Raw genomic sequence first — 22,661 nt, forward strand, 5'->3', positions numbered from 1 at the left:
TTTATAATCAATCCTCAGGTTGTTTTTCAAATATCTATTCGATAATATATCAACCGGGAGTGTTGGTTTTTCAGTAGGACCGGGAGAAACAATGGCCACCTTTCTCTGTTGCGCAAACTCACTCAGAGCCCCCACCTATCCACTTACGCAATGTGATCGTTCTCGCTCATTTTTCAAAATAAAACCCTGAAACTATGTCTAAAGGCTGTTGACACCTTAGGGAAGCCATAGAAAAAGTAATCTGGTTGATATCCCTTTAAATGGGTGATCGGGATGCATAAGAACAGAGAGGTAAAAAAAAAAAAAAGGGCATTTCCTGATTGGATTTTCCTCAGGTTTTTGCTTGCAATATCAGTTCTGTTAAACTCACAGGCAATATTTTGACAGTTTTGAAAACTTTAGAGTGTTTTCTATCCTAATCTGACAATTATATGCATATTCTAGTTTCGGGGGCTGAGAAATAGGCAGTTTCAAATGGGTACGTTTTTTAGCCAAAAACGAAAATACTGCCCCCTATACTTAAGAAGTTTTAAGGGAGAATGGGAGCACACTCATTCGGTTCGGCTAGGCGCCAGCCGAATTTAAGCATGCTGAGGTCTTTAGAAGCGCTCATTATTTCAAACAGGCTACATCTATTAACTGCCCCCTAGACTATATTGATGCACCCACGCACCAATCTAAGTAAAACAATAAAAACATATCCATCAAAATCTGTCAGTTTAAAATAGAGATATGCTATTTTGCATCCACTGCATTCGCCCATGCCGGCTATATGCGGTGGAAGGTAGACGAGCTACAGCGGTGTTTGTTAGACCATGAGACATCCTGAAAATTGGTCTTCTCAGGAAAAAGTCTGTAGCGTCCGAATGGTCCATTGTGACTTGTCTGAAAACAGTAAACGCTGATGTGCCAACTCTGTCTGTAGCGTCTGAACCGTTTGGGCTAAAAACTAATATGACCCCACTGTGAAAACGGGATACTCTCACGAACACAATGTTGTCCTTTTCTCCTGTCACTGGACTCGTCTGAAGGTAACCCATACAAATTAATGGAAGTATAAAGGTAGTTTTGTGCCAACAAAAATAAGTATGTATTTTTTGACATTTATGAATGTGTCATTCAATGTGTTTTTATTGGCTATAGTAGTAAATGCCAAATTCTGTATTTTATCAAATACATGTTTATAAAATATATATTTTTAATACCTAAAGGGGTCCTAAAATTCCAAATCAAATAGCCAAATGTATGACAATTTTAAAGCAATTCCATATGTTCGCTTAGTAGACCCCCCCCCAATACTTTTCTTTAAACACATTTGTTCACCAAGATGCAATTTGAAGCGTGGTAAATTTACTGTTGAAGAAAAAGCCCTTTATAATAAATCCATAATAACATAAGCTACAGTTGAACAGAGGTGTTTTCCGAAACAAATCAACCTTTTAAAAGCGCATTTCATGCAATTTGTTGTTTACATGACAGAATACATTATCTGAATCCTTTTTAATACCACACAAATGACCTAAATGAGTGGCTACTCTAACACTGACAAACTGAGATCAATCTGGTCTTGATTTCAAACAAACAATAGCCCAGGCCAATGAAGCAACACACAGATTGTGCAATATTAGGGGAAATATACTGTGTACTGTATACAGTATATATATCATAGGCTACAGTAAGCTACTAAATACAATTTCCAGTGGCACACTGACTCAGCTAATGATGAAGTTGAAGCTATAGGCTACTCACGGTGATGGCCAATGTGCTCTTCGTGGCGATAACCTCAAGATCTCAAGATGAACAACTGCAAAAGTGCTGCTGTTAGCTACACATTGGGAGTTGTTGAAATTGTATTTTTTGCCTGCGATTGTATTTTGAAATCTGCAAAAGGCAAACTGACAGCCGCAATCAACCATAGAAAAAGATTTCATAGATGGCAGTTCCCATTCAAGTCAGGACTGGCATCCATTGCTACTGTACCCATGAGTTTAAAGGCTTGTAAGTAGGCATTTCACTGGAAGGTCTACACCTGTTGTATTTGGCTAATGTTACAAATAAAAGTTGATTTGATTTTGTTTAACAGTCAAATTGACAGGGTAAAAGGTTAAAACACCCTTCTATGGATTATATGGTTATGGCTTAAACACAACAAGCTGTAGCCTATATTTGGCGCACATGCTGCCCAAACTGCAGCCTTCCCGACTGTAGGCATACCCCTTACATTTTTCCACATTTTGTTACGTTACAGCCTTATTCTATAATGGGTTAAATAAATACAAATCCTGAGAAATCTACACACCCATAATGATGAAGGGAAAACAGTTTTTTAGAAATGTTAGCACATGTATTAAAAATAAAAAACAGAAATACCTTATTTACATCAGTATTCAGGACCGTTGCTATGAGACTAAAAATTGATCTCAGGTGCATCCTGTTTCCATTGCTTATCCTTGAGATGTTTCTACAACTTTATTTGAGTCCCCCTGTGGTAAATTCAATTGATTGGACATGATTTGGAAAGGCACACACCTGTCTATATAAGGTCCCACAGTTGACAGTGCACGTGAAAGAAAAATCCAAGCCACGAGGTCTAAGGAATTGTCCATAGAGCTCCGAGACAGGATTGTATCGAGGCACAGATCTGGGCAAGGGGACCAAAACATTTCTGCAGCATTGAAGATCCCCAAGAACACAGTGGGCTCCATCATTCTTAAATGAAAAAGTTTGGAACCACCAAGTCTCTTCCTAGAGCTGGCCACCCAGCCAAACTGAGCAATCGGGGGAGAAGGTCAGGGAGTTGGGTTCCTCTGTGGAGATGGGAGAACCTTCCAGAAGGACAACCGTCTCTACAGCACTCCACCAATCAGGCCTTTATAGTAGAGTGGCCAGATGGAAGCCACTCCTCAGTAAAAAGCACATAACAGCACATAACAGCCTGGAGTTTGCCAAAAGGCACCTAAAGACTCTCAGAAACAAGATTCTCTGGTCTGATGAAACCAAGATTGAACTCTTTGGCCTGAATGCCAAGCGTCACATCTGGAGGAAACCTGGCACCATCCCTATGGTGAAGCATGGTGGCGGCAGCATCATGCTGTGGGGATGTTTTTCAGCGGCAGGGACTGGGAGACTAGTCAGGATTGAGGCAAAGATGAACAGAGCAAAGTACAGAGAGATCCTTGATGAAAACCTGCTCCAGAGCACTCAGGACCTCAGACTGGGATGAAGGTTTACCTTCCAACAGGACAACGACCGTAAGCACACAGCCAAGTTAACGCAGGAGTGGCTTCGAGACAAGTCTCTGAATGTCCTTGAGTGGCCCAGCCAGAGCCCGGACTTAAACCCGATCAAACATCTCTGAAGAGACCTGAAAATAACTGTGAGCGACGCTCTCCATCCAACCTGACAGAGCTTGAGAGGATCTGCAGAGAAGAATGGGAGAAACTCCCCAAAAACAGGTGTGCCAAGTTTGTAGCGTCATACCCAAGAAGACTCGAGGCTATAATCGCTGCCAAAGGTGCTTCAACAAAGTACTTACGTAAATGTGATATTTTAGCAAAAAAACATTGATAGAAACTTCTGTGGTTGGATAAAACATGTGAATAGTATAAACAATGTCATTTACATGTAAGAAATAAAAAGAAATGCCTCTTGGGCCCTCTACGAGCTTGAGTCCCCTGTGAGCTTGGGCCCAGCCCCTGACTCACACATTTGACCAGTCAAATTTATTATTATTTTTTTTTTTTTGTATTAATCAGTTACCCATTCAAGTTACCCAATGTTGGCCCCCTACTTCCACTCCTCCCACAAACTGACGATTAGCAGAGCGGCAGCAGCAGGTTGTCTACTGTACAATCATTGAGAGTGGACTCCTGAGTGTTCCTGTGGTTAGCGGTTACAGTGGATTTTCTTTTTATATATACTATATACAGTATATAATATATACTGTATACATAATACATAAAGTATATATTTCCTAAATATAATTTTTTTGCTGCCTTTTTTTGCTGCCATTAATCCGGCCCTGCATGTGAGACAGGAAGGACAGTCAAAACCATTGAGAGCAGAGACTGGCAGTAACTCTTATGGTGGAAAATTACAAGATTATGTTTTAATACTGTTTATGCATCGAATAAGGTTTCTCATTACTCTCTCATCTGTGTCTGTGGGACTGAGTTGGGCCTCTGGTGCTTGGCACTGGCAATTGATTTATGATGGCTTGGTGATAACCTACAGCCTGCACTCCATTGAATGATTAGTGTCTGAAATGTTGGCCTGTCTGCCAGGGACAGGTGAACCCTCCCTCCAGTTTCTCTCCCACATGCAGATGAACACTGGACTTCAGAAATTGTGACGACCCAGTGTCCCATGTTGCATTAGTATCTGTGTGTTAAGGAGTGCGAAACTGAGAAGATATCCCTGTATAAACATACAGTAAATTACCTAGAAACAGAAACCTGACACAATGTAAATCTTGCTGTCTGTTGCTTGATATGACAATGTACCTTTGTATAATTTTACACATCTGTTGTTTGTCATGAACATTCAGGAGGATGTACTTTGCTATAAAGAGCTGTAACACAAATCTGCTCGTTGGGCTCTCAGCGAACACCTGGTCGTTGACCAGCTCCATTATTGCAATAATTAATAATAAAGTTTGATTGTTTTGAAAGAAATCTAAAAGTCTCTCTCCTTTGAATCAGAAATATTCCACGATAATTTGGCGACGAGGATAATGGGTGACTAACTCCATTTTGTTGCTGATAGATCCCGGGGAAACCCTGGAGGGAGTTTTGGCGGATGGATACGTCATTTCGAACAAATAGATTAAGGTGGGAGACTGATTTCTTTCAATAATTAAACTAGAAAGGTCACAGAATGAATAGTACTAATTGAACATTAATTGAATATTGTTAGTGTTGAGTGGGTAGTTTAGTCGAAAATGTTTAGTGGGCAAGAAAAAATTTCGCATAGCTAATGATATATTTATTTCTTGAAAGAAATGTTACCCTTATAAAATCCTAGATTGTGAGGTTGGAAAATATCATTTGGTCTCTTGTTTTTACCAAGGTAGGAAGTGGGCAGTTAGGAATTATTTAAAGACAATGAACACCATTTTCACCTAAAAGACATGGAGTAGGTTTGGAAAAGAGAAATAGGTATCTTATTATGAACCCGAGGAATAAGGAGAATAGGTGTCTTATGCAGTTACATGGTATAACCTAGTGAGTAGTAGAAAGTTTTAGAACAACTCATTCAAGGGTTTTTCTTTATTTTTAATATTTTACATTGTAGAATAATAGTGAAGACATCAAAGTGTTAAACAAATCTAAATCTAAATATATTTTATATTTGAGATTCTTCAAAGTAGCCACCCTTTGCCTTGATGACAGCTTTGCACACTCTTGGCATTCCCTCAACCAGCTTCACCTGGAATGCTTTTCCAACAGTCTTGAAGGAGTACCCACATATGCTAAGCACTTGTTGGCTGCTTTTCCTTCACTCTGCGGTCGATTCATCCCAAACCATCTCAATTTGGTTGAGGGATTGTGGAGGCCAGGTCATCTGATGCAGCACTCCATCGCGCTACGTCTTGGTCAGATATTCCTTACACAGCCTGTAGGTGTGTTGGGTCATTGTCCTGTTGAAAACAAATGATAGCCGCACTGAGCCAAAACCAGATGGGATGGTGTATTGCTGCATAATGCGGTAGTAGCCATGCTGGTTAAGTGCCTTGAATTCTAAATAAATCACAGACAGTGTCACCAGCAAAGCACTCCCACACCATTACACATCCTCCTCAATGCTTTACGGTGGGAAATACACATGCAGAGATAATCTGTTCACCCACACCGTGTCTCATATATACACAGCGGTTGGAACCAAAAATCTCAAATTTGGACTCCAGACCAAAGGACAAATTTCTTGTGTTGCTCGTGTTTCTTGCCCCAAGCAAGATTCTTCTTCTTATTGGTGTCCTTTAGTAGTGCTTTCTTTGCAGCAATTCAACCATGAAGGTCTGATTCATGGAGTCTCCTCTGAGCAGTTGATGTTGAGATGTGTTTTTTACTCTGTGAAGCATTTATTTGGGCTGCAACTTCTGAGGCTGGTAACTAATAAACTTATCCTCTGCAGCAGAGGTAACTGTAGTAAATAGTCAAAATAATGAAACCCTGGAATGAGTTGGTGTGTCAACTTTTGTTTGTGTGTGCGTGTGTGCGTGCGTATTTGGATAGTTGTCAGACCCCTTGACTTTTTCCACATTTTGTTGCGTTACAACCTTATTCTAAAATGGATTAAATAAATCAAGTTTTTGGAACTGTAGTGTGAATGTGATATGAGAGCTATGGGAAATAACTTTTAATCTGAAGATTGGACAATAAGATATAGAATGTGTATAATAAGCTGATTTACATTTTATAATATAGTTTTGATATATAACGTTATCTTGGGGTTCCATCCACCACTGCCCATCATATTCCCAGACTACTAGTAATATCGCGGGATGTTATTTTAGAAGGTAACGGTAAATATATAGGCTTTTCTGGAAGGCTAGGGAGTCCTTGAAGACTACCGGGGTCTTTGGGTTCCGCTGGGAGTATGGTTGGACAGCTGAAACTTTGTAGCTGTTTATTTTTTTTATTTTTTTTCACCTTTATTTAACCAGGTAGGCTAGTTGAAAACAAGTTCTCATTTACAACTGCGACCTGGCCAAGATAAAGCAAAGCAGTTCGACACATACAACAACACAGAGTTGCACATGGAATAAACAAATATACAGTCAATAATACAGTAGAAAAAGTCTATATACAGTGTGTGCAAATGAGGTAAGATAAGGGAGGTAAGGCAATAAATAGTCCAATTAAATACTGGAGTGATTGATGTACAGAATATGAATGTGCAAGTAGAGATACTGGTGTGCAAAGGAGCAAGATAAATAAATAAATACAGTAAGGGGATGAGGTAGTTGGATGGGCTATTTACAGATGGGCTATGTACAGGTGCAGTGATCTGTGAGCTGCTCTGACAGCTGGTGCTTAAAGCTAGTGAGGAGGATATGAATTTCCAGCTTCAGTGATTTTTGCAGTGCGTTCCAGTCATTGGCAGCAGAGAACTGGAAGGAAAGGTGACCAAAGGAGGAATTGGCTTTGGGAGTGACCAGTGAGATATACCTGCTGGAGTGTGTGCTACGGGTGGGTGCTGCTATGGTGACCAGTGAGCTGAGATAAGGTGGGGCTTTACCTAGCAAAGACTTGTAGATGACCTCGAGCCAGTGAGTTTGGCGACGAGTATGAAGCGAGAGCCAGCCAACGCGAGCATACAGGTCACAGTGGTGGGTAGTATATGGGGCTTTGGTGACAAAACGGATGGCACTGTGATAGACTGCATCTGTCACGCCCTGACCGTAGAGAGCTTTTTATGTCTCTATTTTGGTTTGGTCAGGGTGTGATTTGGGTGGGCATTCTTTGTTCATTTTCTTTGTTTTGTTTTTCTTTGTTGTTTGGCCGGGTGTGGTTCTCAATCAGAGGCAGCTGTCTATCGTTGTCTCTGATTGAGAACCATACTTAGGCAGCTTTTTCCCACATGGTTTTTGTGGGTAGTTGTTTTCTGTTTTTGTGTCTTCACCAGACAGAACTGTTTCGTGTTGTTACATTTTGTTATTTTGTCTCAGTGTTCAGTTTTTTAAAATAAATAATCATGAACACTTCCCACACTGCGCTTTGGTCCACACCTTCTTCATACGACGGCCGTTACAGAACTACCCACCACCAAAGGACCAAGCAGCGTGGAAGCGAGGACTGGACATGGGAGGACATCCTGGACGGCAAGGGATCCTACACATGGGAGGAGATCCTGTCTGGATGGGAACAGGTGGAGGCAGCCAGGAGAGCAGAGGCAGCAGGAAAAGGGAACCAGCGGTATGAGGGAACACGGCTGGCAAGGAAGCCCGAGAGGCAGCCCCCAATTTTTTGGGGGGGGGGCACACAGGGGGTGTGGCAGAGTGTCCACATGCTTTTGTATATACAGTTGTCGTGACGTGAACTAAGCATTAATCTGATGACTTATGTATCGAATCAACTAACTAGATTTAATTGTTACTCAATTAAATTAATCATGATAACAATTAACTCATTAGGATTTGGGGCACCACGGAAGAAGTTGTTTAACAAGTTACCATCTCCCAAATGAAACTCTAGATGATATATAAGATATGTATTGATAACAGTCATGTATTAATCATTACCTCATATCAGTCTCATAATTCTGAATGTTGAGTACTCCTCGCATCTGGACAAACCCCAGCTTTACTGATCATTCCGTACCACAAAAATGGATTTAATTATTTATTTACTAACTAAATAATAACACAGGATACACACACACGGTAAGGTTATTGATTAGAAACTTAATACGATGGAAACAGGTCCCTAGCGGACTAACGACAACATGACTGCATGTTTATCAAAAGAGGGCGGAGTAGAGAGGGGAAACGGGAGAAAGAGAGACAACACTTGTAACTATGCTCACAGTAATTCTAATACTTAGCCCCAGAACTGCCGACCATTTGGGGTAAGAAATAATGAATGTATTTACGTGTTTAAATGTCTTCCTTCGTCATTTATCTCTGTTGGACCAAGGCCTTTGTGAAAAGGGTTAAGTTGGGCCTTCTCTCGAGCTCTTATGTGTAAGGCTCTGATTGTCCACAAGAAGTCACAATGTCCTTCTTCTTAGTTGGCCGGGGCTTCAATGCCTTGTCCTGTAGTCTGATGCAGAACTAACAGGGTGGTGTTTACTTTCACTCATTCTGGACGAGTGGTCCTCTGAAGACAGCTAATCAGCTGTCGATGATCTCCAGTGGGGTGATGAGGGCAGTGTAGTCAACAATGGTTTGAAGAGAGTAACAGGATGGTCCTACTTAAATTCACTTTCTTAGATACGGTACTTAGAACAGATACTCAGCCGTAACATTGATTGTTAGAAAGGCTACTTTGTCGTCTTCACCTCGTGTTGATTTTCAGGGTTGGACAATGGAGACCTAAGCTGCAGCTTGAGTCTCAACTCATCCTTTATACACTCTGGTAAAAAGGGGGCGTTTCTGTCATGCTGACACACTCTCTGAGCTCCCTCGGGCCTGGCAACTTACTGGGGCAAAGTATCATCAAACCTATGATTTCGTTAGAAAACTAAAATCACATTCCTCTTTTAACAAAAATACTCTCATTATCTTTGATATTTCCTACACAACGTAAAGGATGAAAACCTGATATATACAATGTGTATACTGTTCAAGTTACAATATTTTCATTATAAAAATGTTATACAATTTTTAATGACATCACAAAATATACATTTGTTTTCCATAGACCATCTCTCATCATTCCCCACATTCGGATGTTAGGAATATTGTTCCAGTGTTCACTTTTGGACTATAGAGTTTTTGGGCAGCAAAACGTCTCTGTAACAAAGCTACATTCCAATCACCAATACTAAAGGGTAAAAAAAGAGGTGTCACAACACCCCCCACACATCAATCCCTCATCCCCTCTACGGGTGAGAGGGGTCTGGTAGAAGTTGATCCATTGTAAACCTTATCTTTGGATCCTCAAAGGAGAGTCATGACACAGTATAGTGTACCTCATCCAACTGGTATGCTATTGTATGTAGACGTATGATACTATAGGTCCTATAATTTGTGTGATATTGTACGACTGCTATTCCATTCATAATGTAACCCAACATAACCTATTATAACATACTAAATGGAGTTTCACAGTTTTACATAGAGAATAATACTAATTGCCCTGAGACCACATAGATATTTTGGCAAAGTATTAGAAAAAACTGCATCCCTCTCTCCGATGACCTTTTGTCTCTGTTTTTGATGAGGTTGATGTTCAGAGTGGTACTTTAATGTAACTTAATGGCTGTGTGGCTGTGGCTGACTACTGGCTGCTCTAAACAGACTGACTGCCTGGCTCACTGACTCATGCTGGATCTACAGCCAGTAAACTGATACCTAAAGCTGGACAAATCGAGCTGCCTGCCACACAACAATCTCTCATGCTGCTTACTACAGCAGCACATCTCTACTAGCCAGGAAAATGCATTCTTCACAGTGTTGTGGAAACCTGAGCTTATGATTGAATGTGTGTCTGTGTGTGTTTTTGGGGTGCGTGGGGGGCGGGGGGTGCTGATGATGTTAACAAAACTATTGGCTGTCTTAACTGCTGAATGATACTGGCTGTTGGAAAAGAGGAGCTCTGGTTACCCACTCGGGACCAGTGAGGCTATCACTTGCATAGAAAAAGCTGTCAGTGCTACTGCAGAAATAGCCTTATATCCTGAACAGGAGGGCACTTGCACCATTCATTCAAGAGATAGGTGGATCTCAGTGAATAATTGCACCGTTTGCATTATGATTAATTCCTTCTCATAGTAGCTTTAACCTATGGGAGGAGGATGTGCATTCATTCGATATACGTAGTTTGATTTCTTTGCAAATGCTCTCTTTCAACTGCAGTCTGGCCCAGGAACAAAGCCCTATCAGGATGACAACAGATTCCATATAGGGATGAGTGCAGAAAAACATGTTCAAATTTCTCTATGACTCTACGTTAAAGCTGTAGTACTCCCTAAGACCTTTGTTTTGTCTAATTGTGTTTAGCATCTTACTGTCACACCCTGGCCTTAGTTATCTTTGTTTTCATTATTTTAGTTAGGTCAGGGTGTGACATGGGGAATGTATGTGTTTTGGTTTGTCTAGGGGTTTGTACGTTTAATGGGTCAGTGTCTTGTCTAGGTGTTTGTATGTCTATGGCTGCCTAGATTGGTTCTCAATTAGAGGCAGCTGTGGTTTATTGTCTCTGATTGAGAGCCATATTTAAGGCAGCCATAGGCATTTGGGTTTTGTGGGTAATTGTCTATGTTGAACGTTTGTTGCTTGTCATTGCACTTACGTCATTTAGCTTCACGGTCGTTTGTTGTTTTGTTTAGTTTGTATTCAGTGTTTGTTTCGTTTGTTCTTCTTCTAATAAAGAGAGAATGTATTTTGCACACGCTGCGCCTTGGTCCTCTCTCTCACCCATAGACGATCGTGACAGAATTACCCACCAGAATCGGACCAAGCGGCGTGTCAAGCGGCAACAGGAGCAATACACACAGGATTTATGGCAAAGGGAGCAGGATATGGGCTACACTACGTGGGAGGAGATCGACAGGTGGGCGATCGACCCAGGGCGAGTGCCGGAGCCTGCCTGGGATTCTCTGGCGCAGTGCGAGGAGGGATACCAGCGAATGGAGGCAGCACGAAGACGCGGTAGGAAGCCTGTGAGTCAGCCCAAAAAATTTCTTGGGGGGGGCTAAAAGGGAGTGTGGCGAAGTCAGGTAGGAGACCTGCGCCTACTCCCTGTACTTACCGTGGAGAGCGAGAGTACGGGCAGACACCGTGTTACACAGTAGAGCACATGGTGTCTCCTGTACGTGTGCATAGCCCGGTGCGGTACATACCAGCTCCTCGTATCGGCCGGGCTAGATTGAGTATTGAGCCAGGTGCCATGAAGCCGGCTCAACGCGTCTGGTCTCCAGTGCGTCTCCTCGGGCTGGCTTACATGGCACCAGCCTTACGCATGGTGTCCCCGGTTCGCCTACATAGCCCGGTGCGGGTTATTCCACCTCCCCGCACTGGTCGGGCTACGGGGAGCATACAACCAGGTAAGGTTGGACAGGCTCAGTGCTCAAGGGAGCCAGTACGCCTGCACGGTCCGGTATTTCCGGCGCCACCTCCCCGCCCCAGCCCAGTACCACCAGTGCCTACACCACGCACCAGGCTTCCTGTGCGTCTCCAGAGCCCTGTTCCTTCTCCACGCACTAGCCCTATGGTGCGTGTCTCCAGCCCATTAACACCAGTGCCTACACCACGCACCAAGCCTCCTGTGTGTCCCCAGAGTCCTGTGCGTCCTGTTGCTGCTCCCCGCACTAGCCCTGAGATGCGTGTCCCCAGCCCGGTACCACCAGTGCCGGCACCACGCACTAGGCCAAATGTGCGTCTCCAGGGTCCAGTATGCCCTGTTCCTTCTCCCCGTACTAGCCTTCAGGTGCATGTCCCCAGCCCGGTACCACCTGTTCCGGCACCACGCACCAGGCCTACAGTGCGCCTCAGCCGGCCAGAGTCTGCCGTCTGCCCAGCGGCGCCTGAACTGCCCGTCTGCCCAGCCCCATCTGAGCCATCCATCTGCCCTGCGCCATCTGAGCCATCCGTCTGCCCAGCGCCATCTGAGCCATCCGTCTGCCCAGCGCCATCTGAGCCATCCGTCTGCCCAGCGCCATCTGAGCCATCCGTCTGCCCAGCGCCATCTGAGCCATCCGTCTGCCCAGCGCCATCTGAGCCGTCCGTCTGTCCCGAGCCATTAGAGCCGCCCGTCTGTCCCGAGCCGTCAGAGCCGTTCGTCAGTCAGGAGCCGCTAGAGCCGCCAGTCAGTCAGGAGCCGCTAGAGCCGCCAGTCAGTCAGGAGCCGCTAGAGCCGCCAGTCAGCCAGGATCCGCCAGAGCCGCCAGTCAGCCAGGATCCGCCAGAGCCGCCAACCAGCCAGGATCCGCCAGAGCCGCCAACCAGCCAGGATCCGCCAGAGCCGCCAGTCAGCCAGGATCCGCCAGAGCCGCCAGTCAGCCAGGATCCGCCAGAGCCGCCAGTCAGCCAGGATCCGCCAGAGCCGCCAGTCAGCCAGGATCTGCCAGAGCCGCCAGTCAGCCAGGATCTGCCAGAGCCGCCAGTCAGCCAGGATCTGCCAGAGCCGCCAGTCAGCCAGGATCTGCCAGAGCCGCCAGTCAGCCAGGATCTGCCAGAGCCGCCAGTCAGCCATGAGCAGCCAGAGCCGTCAGCCAGCCATGAGCAGCCAGATCCGTCAGCCAGCCATGAGCAGCCAGATCCGTCAGCCAGCCATGAGCAGCCAGATCCGTCAGCCAGCCATGAGCAGCCAGATCCGTCAGCCAGCCATGAGCAGCCAGATCCGTCAGCCAGCCATGAGCTGCAGTCCCTCAGTCCGGAGCTGCCGTCCCTCAGTCCGGAGCTGCCGTCCCTCAGTCCGGAGCTGCCGTCCCTCAGTCCGGAGCTGCCGTCCTTCAGTCCGGAGCTGCCGTCCCTCAGTCCGGAGCTGCCGTCCCTCAGTCCGGAGCTGCCGTCCCTCAGTCCGGAGCTGCCGTCCCTCAGTCCGGAGCTGCCGTCCCTCAGTCCGGAGCTACCCATCCGTCCGGTGGCGCCCTCTGGGATGGTCTTCAGTCCGGGACTTGCTACAAGGGTCGCCGCTCCAGAGGCGCCACCAAAGCGGGTATTGACAATGGTGGAGTGGGGGCCACGCCCCGCACCCCCGCCATATTAAGGCCCACCCCGGACCCTCCCCTTCAATGTCAGGTTGTGCGGTCGGAGTCCGCACCTTTGGGTGGGGGGGTACTGTCACACCCTGGCTTTAGTTATCTTTGTTTTCATTATTTTAGTTAGGTCAGGGTGTGACATGGGGAATGTATGTGTTTTGGTTTGTCTAGGGGTTTGTACGTTTAATGGGTCAGTGTCTTGTCTAGGTGTTTGTATGTCTATGGCTGCCTAGATTGGTTCTCAATTAGAGGCAGCTGTGGTTTATTGTCTCTGATTGAGAGCCATATTTAAGGCAGCCATAGGCATTTGGGTTTTGTGGGTAATTGTCTATGTTGAACGTTTGTTGCTTGTCATTGCACTTACGTCATTTAGCTTCACGGTCGTTTGTTGTTTTGTTTAGTTTGTATTCAGTGTTTGTTTCGTTTGTTCTTCTTCTAATAAAGAGAGAATGTATTTTGCACACGCTGCGCCTTGGTCCTCTCTCTCACCCATAGACGATCGTGACACTTACCATAAATTTGCTTAAGTACAAAGTGAGAATCATATCATTCAAAAATAAATTGTGTCAGTTGGAGTATTTGACAGATGCTAGACACTTTTATCAATCCACCTCTGTTCCCTGTTGCCTCCGGTGTCTGGGTGTCTGTCTGCTTATATTTGTACACTACACAATGTTATACTGTATGTGTAATGTCAAAGAGACATGCGAATTCTTGCAAACCAAGATGCATCCTCCTTTTCAAATTAGCATATAACTAATGTCACACATTCACACACAGTTCAAACATTCCGTTCTGTCAGCCTCCGCATATCATGTTTCCATGGTTACAGCAGTATTATTGAAGATAACGCAGGTCAGCCGTGTATGTGATTTGTTGCTACATCAGTTGTGATATGAAAAGATCACTGGTGTACTGTATATCCAGCCACACACACTCCAGCCACACACACTAGCATGCACGAACAGACTCACTTTTTTTCAATGCTCCTTTCCTGAGGAATACTTTTGAGTTAGATCGTTTGCATGTGGTAATAGTAGTGAAGAGAAGTAGTTTGGTGCAAGAGGGGAAGCTAGGAGAGATCCATATTTGGTCGAGACAACATCCCAGTAATGACCGTGGAACCAGGGGGCAATGGTGGTGCTGTTGCACTCATAGCCAGCCTGTTTGAGCATTTGCTCCTCTTTGAACCATAGCAGAACACATTCTCTGGAGCTGGGCCGGGGGGCTCTCACCCAGGCGAGACAGGAGAATATAGAGAAGTGAAGCATGCATAATCACATGATATTATAATAAGAAATAAATACATAATATATAAGATTGCCCAAAGCCTTTTAATGGTGCCGTGATAAAGGTGCATCATGCTTTAGATGAGTTCCAGGCACAAAAAAAGCCTTGCGGGTCTATCGGGTCTGCTTCTGTGTATCTCTCAATATATATCATATACTTTTTTTACTTCACCATTCTATGCATCTTATCTGTATATGGATTGGGTGCTGCATAGTAATTATGCTATATCTATCCATGTACATATTCATGAATAGTAGGCCAATTCTGTATCTGTCCTGTACATCATTGGCTGTGTAACAGTGAGGCTGTGTCTTCGGGCACTGTCCGCGGTGGTACAGCGGAGGAGCAGCAGGCTGGAGGCTGGGGCAGTGGGTACGCTCTGTGCTGTGGGCGGTGGAGGAGGATGACTCTAGCACAGTGCTGTGTCTCCTGAGGGAGGCTGCTGTTTGTCCGTTCCCCACCACAGGGCCCTGCTGGAACAGCCAACTGAGCACCGCCACACGGCCCTTCTCTATTGCCCACAGGGACTGTCGGGTTGTACTCGACACGTGCCTACAACTTATGAAGGCTTTATAAGCAGTAGAAACATGGGTCATAATTCATCTGTAACCGTATTTCATGCTCTAGAATGATTCATAATGTGGCATAACTGTGTGACATAACCATCTAATTTATTTGTTCACATGTTTTGATCCTTTATAGAGCATGAAATAAGGTTACAGATGATTTGTGAGCCATTTATGTAGTGGTTATAAAACATATATGAATGCTTTATGAAGCCTTCATAAGATGTACTTCAAATAAAGTAGGACCATGTTTTTTAAACACAACTGCATACTTCAAGGAGTAGGGCTTTCAAATAGTTGGTTTGATGGAAAGTTGTGATGTCATCAGCCTCCCCCTTGCTTGAGCAACAATAGAAGACCAATAGAGAACAAACGGGGAAAGGCCCAGCCCCCCACTTGTGGTATGTCATGACTTATCTGAACCACCTATTGAGATGTGACTTTTGTTATGTAAATCAGGTGTTAAATGAGGTAAAAAGGAGACTGGATTCACCAATTGTGAATGTTATATATTATTTGTGCATCCATGAGTGATGTTCTATCGATTGCCGGGGGTCATTTAATGTTTTCAGATGTAGGAAAGTTTGAGGATTAACAACAAAAGTTTTGGAGTTGACATTTAGGGAGGGACAGAAATGAATAAAAGAGGTTCATGTAAAAATGAGGGATGGAGAAGGAGGTGATCAATGGAAAGGAAAATAGGTGTAGAGAGAAAAGGCAGGGAAGACTTGACTTACGTTGCGCCTCCCATTCCTTCTCATCCTTCTCACTCCTTCTTTGTTCCTGCTCTAGGGAGATATACAGCTCCCTTGCTCTCTTCTCTTCTCCTCTACACGTTTTATCTCCTCCTCACCTTGATGTCTCTCCTCCTCCTCGCGTTTCTGTCAGAGGAGAAATATGTGAGGAATTGTGAACAAAAGACAGGTGGGTGTACACATTTGCATATCATTTTGTAACAAAACAATAATAATTGTCCAGGACTGTCGGCAGTAAACACAGGACCTGTATGTCCCCGACGGTCATGATTGCTGCATCTTCTAATGTACCCTGGCCTGCTGAGAAATGTAGGCCTATTATAATATTTAGGGTTTGCTCCCTTCCCCTTCCTTAGTCCAACTTGGCTACCTTCTAATTGACTTCATTAATGACCTCATCCTACAGTATGATATTCCAAACACAAGCATTCAGCTCATCATCTGTACTGAAGTGGAAATAATTTACTTCCCGGGAAATAAATTGGCCTTGTAATTCATTGCATGGAGGTAATTACCATTTAGCTGTAGAGTGAAAACAGGCAGCTTTTGACCGGGACAATTGTTAGCTGTTATGTTTTGTTGTAGCTAAAATGCTTTTTTCCCCTGCTGGAGAGTGACAGTTGTGACAGCAAGATTGTTGGTGTTGTTTGATGCTGTGGAAAGAACATACAGTATAGAACCTCAGTGAACATATTCAGAGTTTCAGACCACACAGGGTTCTTTTTTGCAAAGCAAGCATTCACCACATGTGCACAGCAATTGGGTTTCTCTAGGTCAAAGGCTACTCTTCTGTGAATGTAAAAAATAGGGAATGTAACCCATCATATTATTATTATTATTATAACTACTTTTTCTATGATAATACATTTTTTATTGGGTGGGGGGGGGGGGGGGGGGGGTAAATCAGTTTTAATATTGAATATAAATTGTGGGCTCTATCAATGTATTTGTCTGCATCATTTTCAATCCCCCATATATTTTTTTTCTCATTTAAAAAAACATATATTTTCCTTCTTTATTATTTTCCCCTAACACCCCTCCCCTAATTGGAGTAAACCAACAGACAACAACACTTAGGCTTTTACTCTCAGCTTTTACATATTATATACATTTTATGGACATTGTAAACAGACACGGTATATTTTACATTTGTTATCTTTTTTAGTTTTTAGTTTTTTTGCTACCCTTTAACCCTCCCATCTATCTCTGAAAGCATTCCAGTTTTGAAAACCATCCAGTTTTCTACTTGCCATATATTTTTCAATTGTGCTGTGATGTTTCACGAAAGTTCTGAACCTTTGTATTGTCATAGTTTCTACAGATTGTAAATTAGATATGAAAATATTTACTAAGAGTATTATTATAATATTGATTGATTGACTATGGCTTTTCAAAATCACCCAACTGTGCTATTTGCAGAGATAGCTTTAAGTAAATGTTGTGATCTTTAAGCCATACCTGCACCTGCGACCAAAAACAAGCTACAGTGCCTTCCAAAAGTATTCATACCCTTTGTCTTATTCCACACTTTGTTGTGTTACAGCCTGAATTCAAAATGGATTAAACAGATTTTTTCTCGCCCATCTACACACAAAACCTCATAATGACAAAGTTAAAACATGTTTTAGAAAAGGTTGCTAATTTATTGAAAATTAAATACAGAAATATCACATTTGCATAAGTCTTTCTGGGTAAGTCTAAGAGTCTTGCACACCTGGATGTACAATATTTGCACATTGTTCTTAAAATAATTATTCAAGCTCTGTCAAGTTGGTTGTTGATCATTGCTAGACAGCCATTTAAGTCTTGACATAGATTTTCAAGCTGATTTAAGTCAAAACTGTAACTAGGCCACTGAGAAACATTCAACATTGTCTTGGTAAGCAACTCCAGTGTATATTTGGCCTTGTGTTTTTGGTTATTATCCTGCTGAAAGGTGAATTTGTCTCCCAGTGTCTGTTGGAAAGCAGACTGAACCAGGTTTTACTCTAGGAATGTGCCTGTGCTTAGCTCTATTCCATTTATTTTTATTCCAAAAAAACACCATAATCCTTGCCAATGACAAGCACACCTATAACATGATGCAGGCACCTCCAACTCAGTGTTGTGTTGGATTTGCCCCAAACATAATGCTTTGTATTTAGGACATACAGTTAATTTCTTTGACATTTGTTTTGCAGTTTTACTTTAGTGCCTTATTGCAAACAGGATGCATGTTTTTGAAAATTTGTATTTATTACAGGCTTCCTTATTTTCACTCTGTCATTTAGGTTAGCATTGTGGAGTAACCCCAGAGAGGTTTCCTTCCTCTCTGACAACTGATTAGGAAGGCTCCTGTATCTTTGTAGTGATTGGGTGTATTGATACACCACCCAAAGGGTAATTAATAACTTCACCATGTCTGTTTTTAATTTATTTTTACCCATCTAGCAATAGGTGCTCTTTACGAAGCATTGAAAAACTGTCACGACTTCTTCCGAAGTCGGTACCTCTCCTTGTTCGGGCGATGTTTGTTGGTCGACGTCACCGATCTTCTAGCCATCACTGATCCATTTCTCATTTTCCATTGGTTTTGTCTTGTCTTCCTTACACCTGGTTCCAATCCCATCAATTACATGTTGTGTTTCTAACCCTCTGTTTCCCCTCATGTCCTTGTTGGAGATTGTTTTATTGTATTGATTGTACTACTAACAGTAGTGTGGCGTTGCACCGTGCAGCTTAAATACTTACATACACTGCTCAAAAAAATAAAGGGAACACTTAAACAACACAATGTAACTCCAAGTCAATCACACTTCTGTGAAATCAAATTGTCCACTTAGGAAGCAACACTGATTGACAATACATTTCACATGCTGTTGTGCAAATGGAATAGACAAAAGGTGGAAATTATAGGCAATTAGCAAGACACCCCGAATAAAGGAGTGATTCTGCAGGTGGTGACCACAGACCACTTCTCAGTTCCTATGCTTCCTGGCTGATGTTTTGGTCACTTTTGAATGCTGGCGGTGCTCTCACTCTAGTGGTAGCATGAGACGGAGTCTACAACCCACACAAGTGGCTCAGGTAGTGCAGCTCATCCAGGATGGCACATCAATGCGAACTGTGGCAAGAAGGTTTGCTGTGTCTGTCAGCGTAGTGCCCAGAGCATGGAGGCGCTACCAGGAGACAGGCCAGTACATCAGGAGACGTGGAGGAGGCCGTAGGAGGGCAACATCCCAGCAGCAGGACCGCTACCTCCGCCTTTGAGCAGGAGGAGCACTGCCAGAGCCCTGCAAAATGACCTCCAGCAGGCCACAAATGTGCTTGTGTCTGCTCAAACGGTCAGAAACAGACTCCATGAGGGTGGTATAAGGGCCCGACGTCCACAGGTGGGGGTTGTGCTTACAGCCCAACACCGTGCAGGACGTTTGGCATTTGCCAGAGAACACCAAGATTGGCAAATTCGCCACTGGCGCCCTGTGCTCTTCACAGATGAAAGCAGGTTCACACTGAGCACATGAGCACATGTGACAGACGTGACAGAGTCTGGAGACGCCGTGGAGAACGTTCTGCTGCCTGCAACATCCTCCAGCATGACCGGTTTGGCGGTGGGTCAGTCATGGTGTGGGGTGGCATTTCTTTGTGGGGCCGCACAGCCCTCCATGTGCTCGCCAGAGGTAGCCTGACTGCCATTAGGTACCGAGATGAGATCCTCAGAGCCCTTGTGAGACCATATGCTGACACATGCACATTTGTGGCCTGCTGGAGGTCATTTTGCAGGGCTCTGGCAGTGCTCCTCCTGCTCAAAGGCGGAGGTAGCGGTCCTGCTGCTGGGATGTTGCCCTCCTACGGCCTCCTCCACGTCTCCTGATGTACTGGCCTGTCTCCTGGTAGCGCCTCCATGCTCTGGACACTACGCTGACAGACACAGCAAACCTTCTTGCCACAGCTCGCATTGATGTGCCATCCTGGATGAGCTGCACTACCTGAGCCACTTGTGTGGGTTGTAGACTCCGTCTCATGCTACCACTAGAGTGAGAGCACCGCCAGCATTCAAAAGTGACCAAAACATCAGCCAGGAAGCATAGGAACTGAGAAGTGGTCTGTTGTCACCACCTGCAGAATCACTCCTTTATTCGGGGTGTCTTGCTAATTGCCTATAATTTCCACCTTTTGTCTATTCCATTTGCACAACAGCATGTGAAATTTATTGTCAATCAGTGTTGCTTCCTAAGTGGACAATTTGATTTCACAGAAGTGTGATTGACTTGGAGTTACATTGTGTTGTTTAAGTGTTCCCTTTATTTTTTTGAGCAGTGTATTTAATGGGACTGATCTGGCAAGCAAGTCCAGCAAATAAATGTTTTGCCCTCAAGGTGGGCATCAACACAATCTCTGTAGAAGACATTGACCACTTGGATTGTATGGAGAAAGTAATCTGACTCACATTTCCAAATCACAACCAAAGATCCCCATCACTTTTCCCCTGCCCCACAGATCCCTCCCACAGAAACACACACTGCCTTTGCCCTACCTTGAGCTCCTCCTGGATGCGTTCCACTTCCTGCTTGGCAGCCTTCCTGTCCTCTGTTTCTTCCTTCCACTTCCCTGCCACAAAATGGGCCTTTTCCTTCGGCATAGCATCCCGGAACTTCTTCTCAATCTCAGCCTCTTTGATTTGTCTGAGCAGGAGGGTTGTTGAAATATACTGTCGTGAAGGAAGGGGTAGGAAACCTACCCAAAGCCCAAATTGACATGGGTCTTTTTACATCAAGGTGCATGCTGTTATGTATAAGACATGTTTGGAGAGTTTGTGTCTAGTTATGGCTCTATAACACACAACAGATATCTCCTTATCTGCCCCTCTCATCCCTCATACAATATAATCTCTCACTGGCACATTTTCCCTTCCTTCTATAACATTTATCACAATCGTTTACCTTTGGCATTCAAATCCCTGCACTGGGTTATGTGGTCATCCTTCCTCCTCCCCAGTCACCAGAGCTCCTTGGCCTCCTGCTGAGCCTGCTGCCTGGCTTTCTCCCCCTATCAGCTCCTTGATGATGTCATCATAAGGTTCATCTCCAGGGGCGTCGCCCATCACCCACACGCATCCCCATCACTGCCCTGCAGCTACTGGATACTTCTCCTGCTGCCTGAGCGGGTACAGTGAGGTAAGCATGTCAGCATCACCTTTGACTGTCTATGACAACAACAAAAAACACGGCAAACACAACCTCTCCAGTTTCTTTTGGGAATATTGTATTTAACCATACTTACCAGTACCAATATCAAACATTCCTGTGAAATCATAATTTAGACACAGCTAAAATCATGTCTAAATCTACACTCCGCGATTTCAGTACAGTACACCCAGATTCACCCTACTTGGCCTGGTCCTGGTTCTGGTTCTCCCTCTCATCCCAGCGCCTTTCCTGCTCCTTATAGAACATGATCTGCTTCTGCTCCTCGTTGAGCTCTGCCAGCAAGTCCAGATCGATGTACATGTCCCTCAAAATCTGCTGCATCATCTTGTCAACACACAGCTTCTAAACACCCAAGATATCTCAGGGTAAACCTGAGGTTAGGATTTTGGGGCCATGAACCCCTTTTATCAGTTCACTACATGTTTGGGAGATGTAGTTCTCATCTTCCTCTCTCCTTCTATTTTGTCCCGTCACCTAATATCAGATGAGTGTCAGAGTGATCCAGAATTGCACATTGGTATCTGAGTGAGTCTGACAGTCAGCTCTTCAGTCTCCCCCTTCTGTCATTCACTCTGCCGATACTCCTGTGACTGTGTTCATACAGCCCTCAGAGACCCTGCTGGGCTGTAGAGTTCAGATCCTTGTTCCTCTTCTATCACCATCATACTGGATCCAGCACCGGAACAAACACAGGGGGGGGGGGGGGGGGGGGGGTGAGCACAGATCCCTTTACCTGATGTGTAACATGATAACAAGTCTTTACTGCAGGAGAGGGAAAGAATGAAACTCATGCCCATCTTCCATATACAGCCAATGGAAATTTGAACACATGCTTTTAATGTCAGATTAGTGTTGTTTTCTTTCCATTCTTCCTGATATCTTGTAATTACGTTTCTGTATCCATGTTTTATTTATGTTCAGAGCTAGAAAACAGGTTATTCAATATTATAATTAAATTATATAAACAGCCTAATGCCAGTCAAATGCCTTATTCATGAAAGTCATTATACCATCCATGTGTACTGTAATCTGCCTTGGATTTATGACAATCCCTTTGATTTGATTTAGCAACAACATCTCCTCCCACCAGCTAAATAAACCATCCACAGTACTGTAAATAGGGCAGACATAAAGTTTACCTGTCCCCTAGTTCTGCTCTGTTTCACATGGATGTAATTAGGAGAATGACTTCCTCTACCATTCCCTGTGCTGTTAGTCTGCCTGCATGCTCCTAGTCATTTCAGACAACACTCATACATACACAAAGCGGATAGGGACCCTGTTCAGGGGTGGACAGGACGGTTTTGTCTTCATAGGCCAACAATGAAAATGGATACTGCAGCAAACACCAGGTGGCCATGGCTGTCAGCTGCGTGCGTGCATGTGTGTGTGTGTGTGTGTGTGTGTGTGTGTGTGTCAGGGTCTTAGTATTCAGAAAACATACAGCCCAACATAATATGCTCTGCTGGGGACTGCCATCCATAAACTGCTATGAG

At 44.2% G+C, this 22,661-nt stretch overlaps 1 pseudogene; it reads right to left on the reverse strand.

Annotated features, from left to right (window-relative positions):
* Positions 1 to 10,509: 10,509 nt before the first annotated feature.
* On the reverse strand, positions 10,510 to 21,489 carry LOC120045913 (annotated as a pseudogene).
* Between the last annotated feature and the right edge of the window lie 1,172 nt (positions 21,490 to 22,661).

The sequence above is a fragment of the Salvelinus namaycush genome, chromosome 4, assembly GCF_016432855.1.
Source record: "Salvelinus namaycush isolate Seneca chromosome 4, SaNama_1.0, whole genome shotgun sequence".
In the NCBI taxonomy this organism is placed as follows: domain Eukaryota; kingdom Metazoa; phylum Chordata; class Actinopteri; order Salmoniformes; family Salmonidae; genus Salvelinus; species Salvelinus namaycush.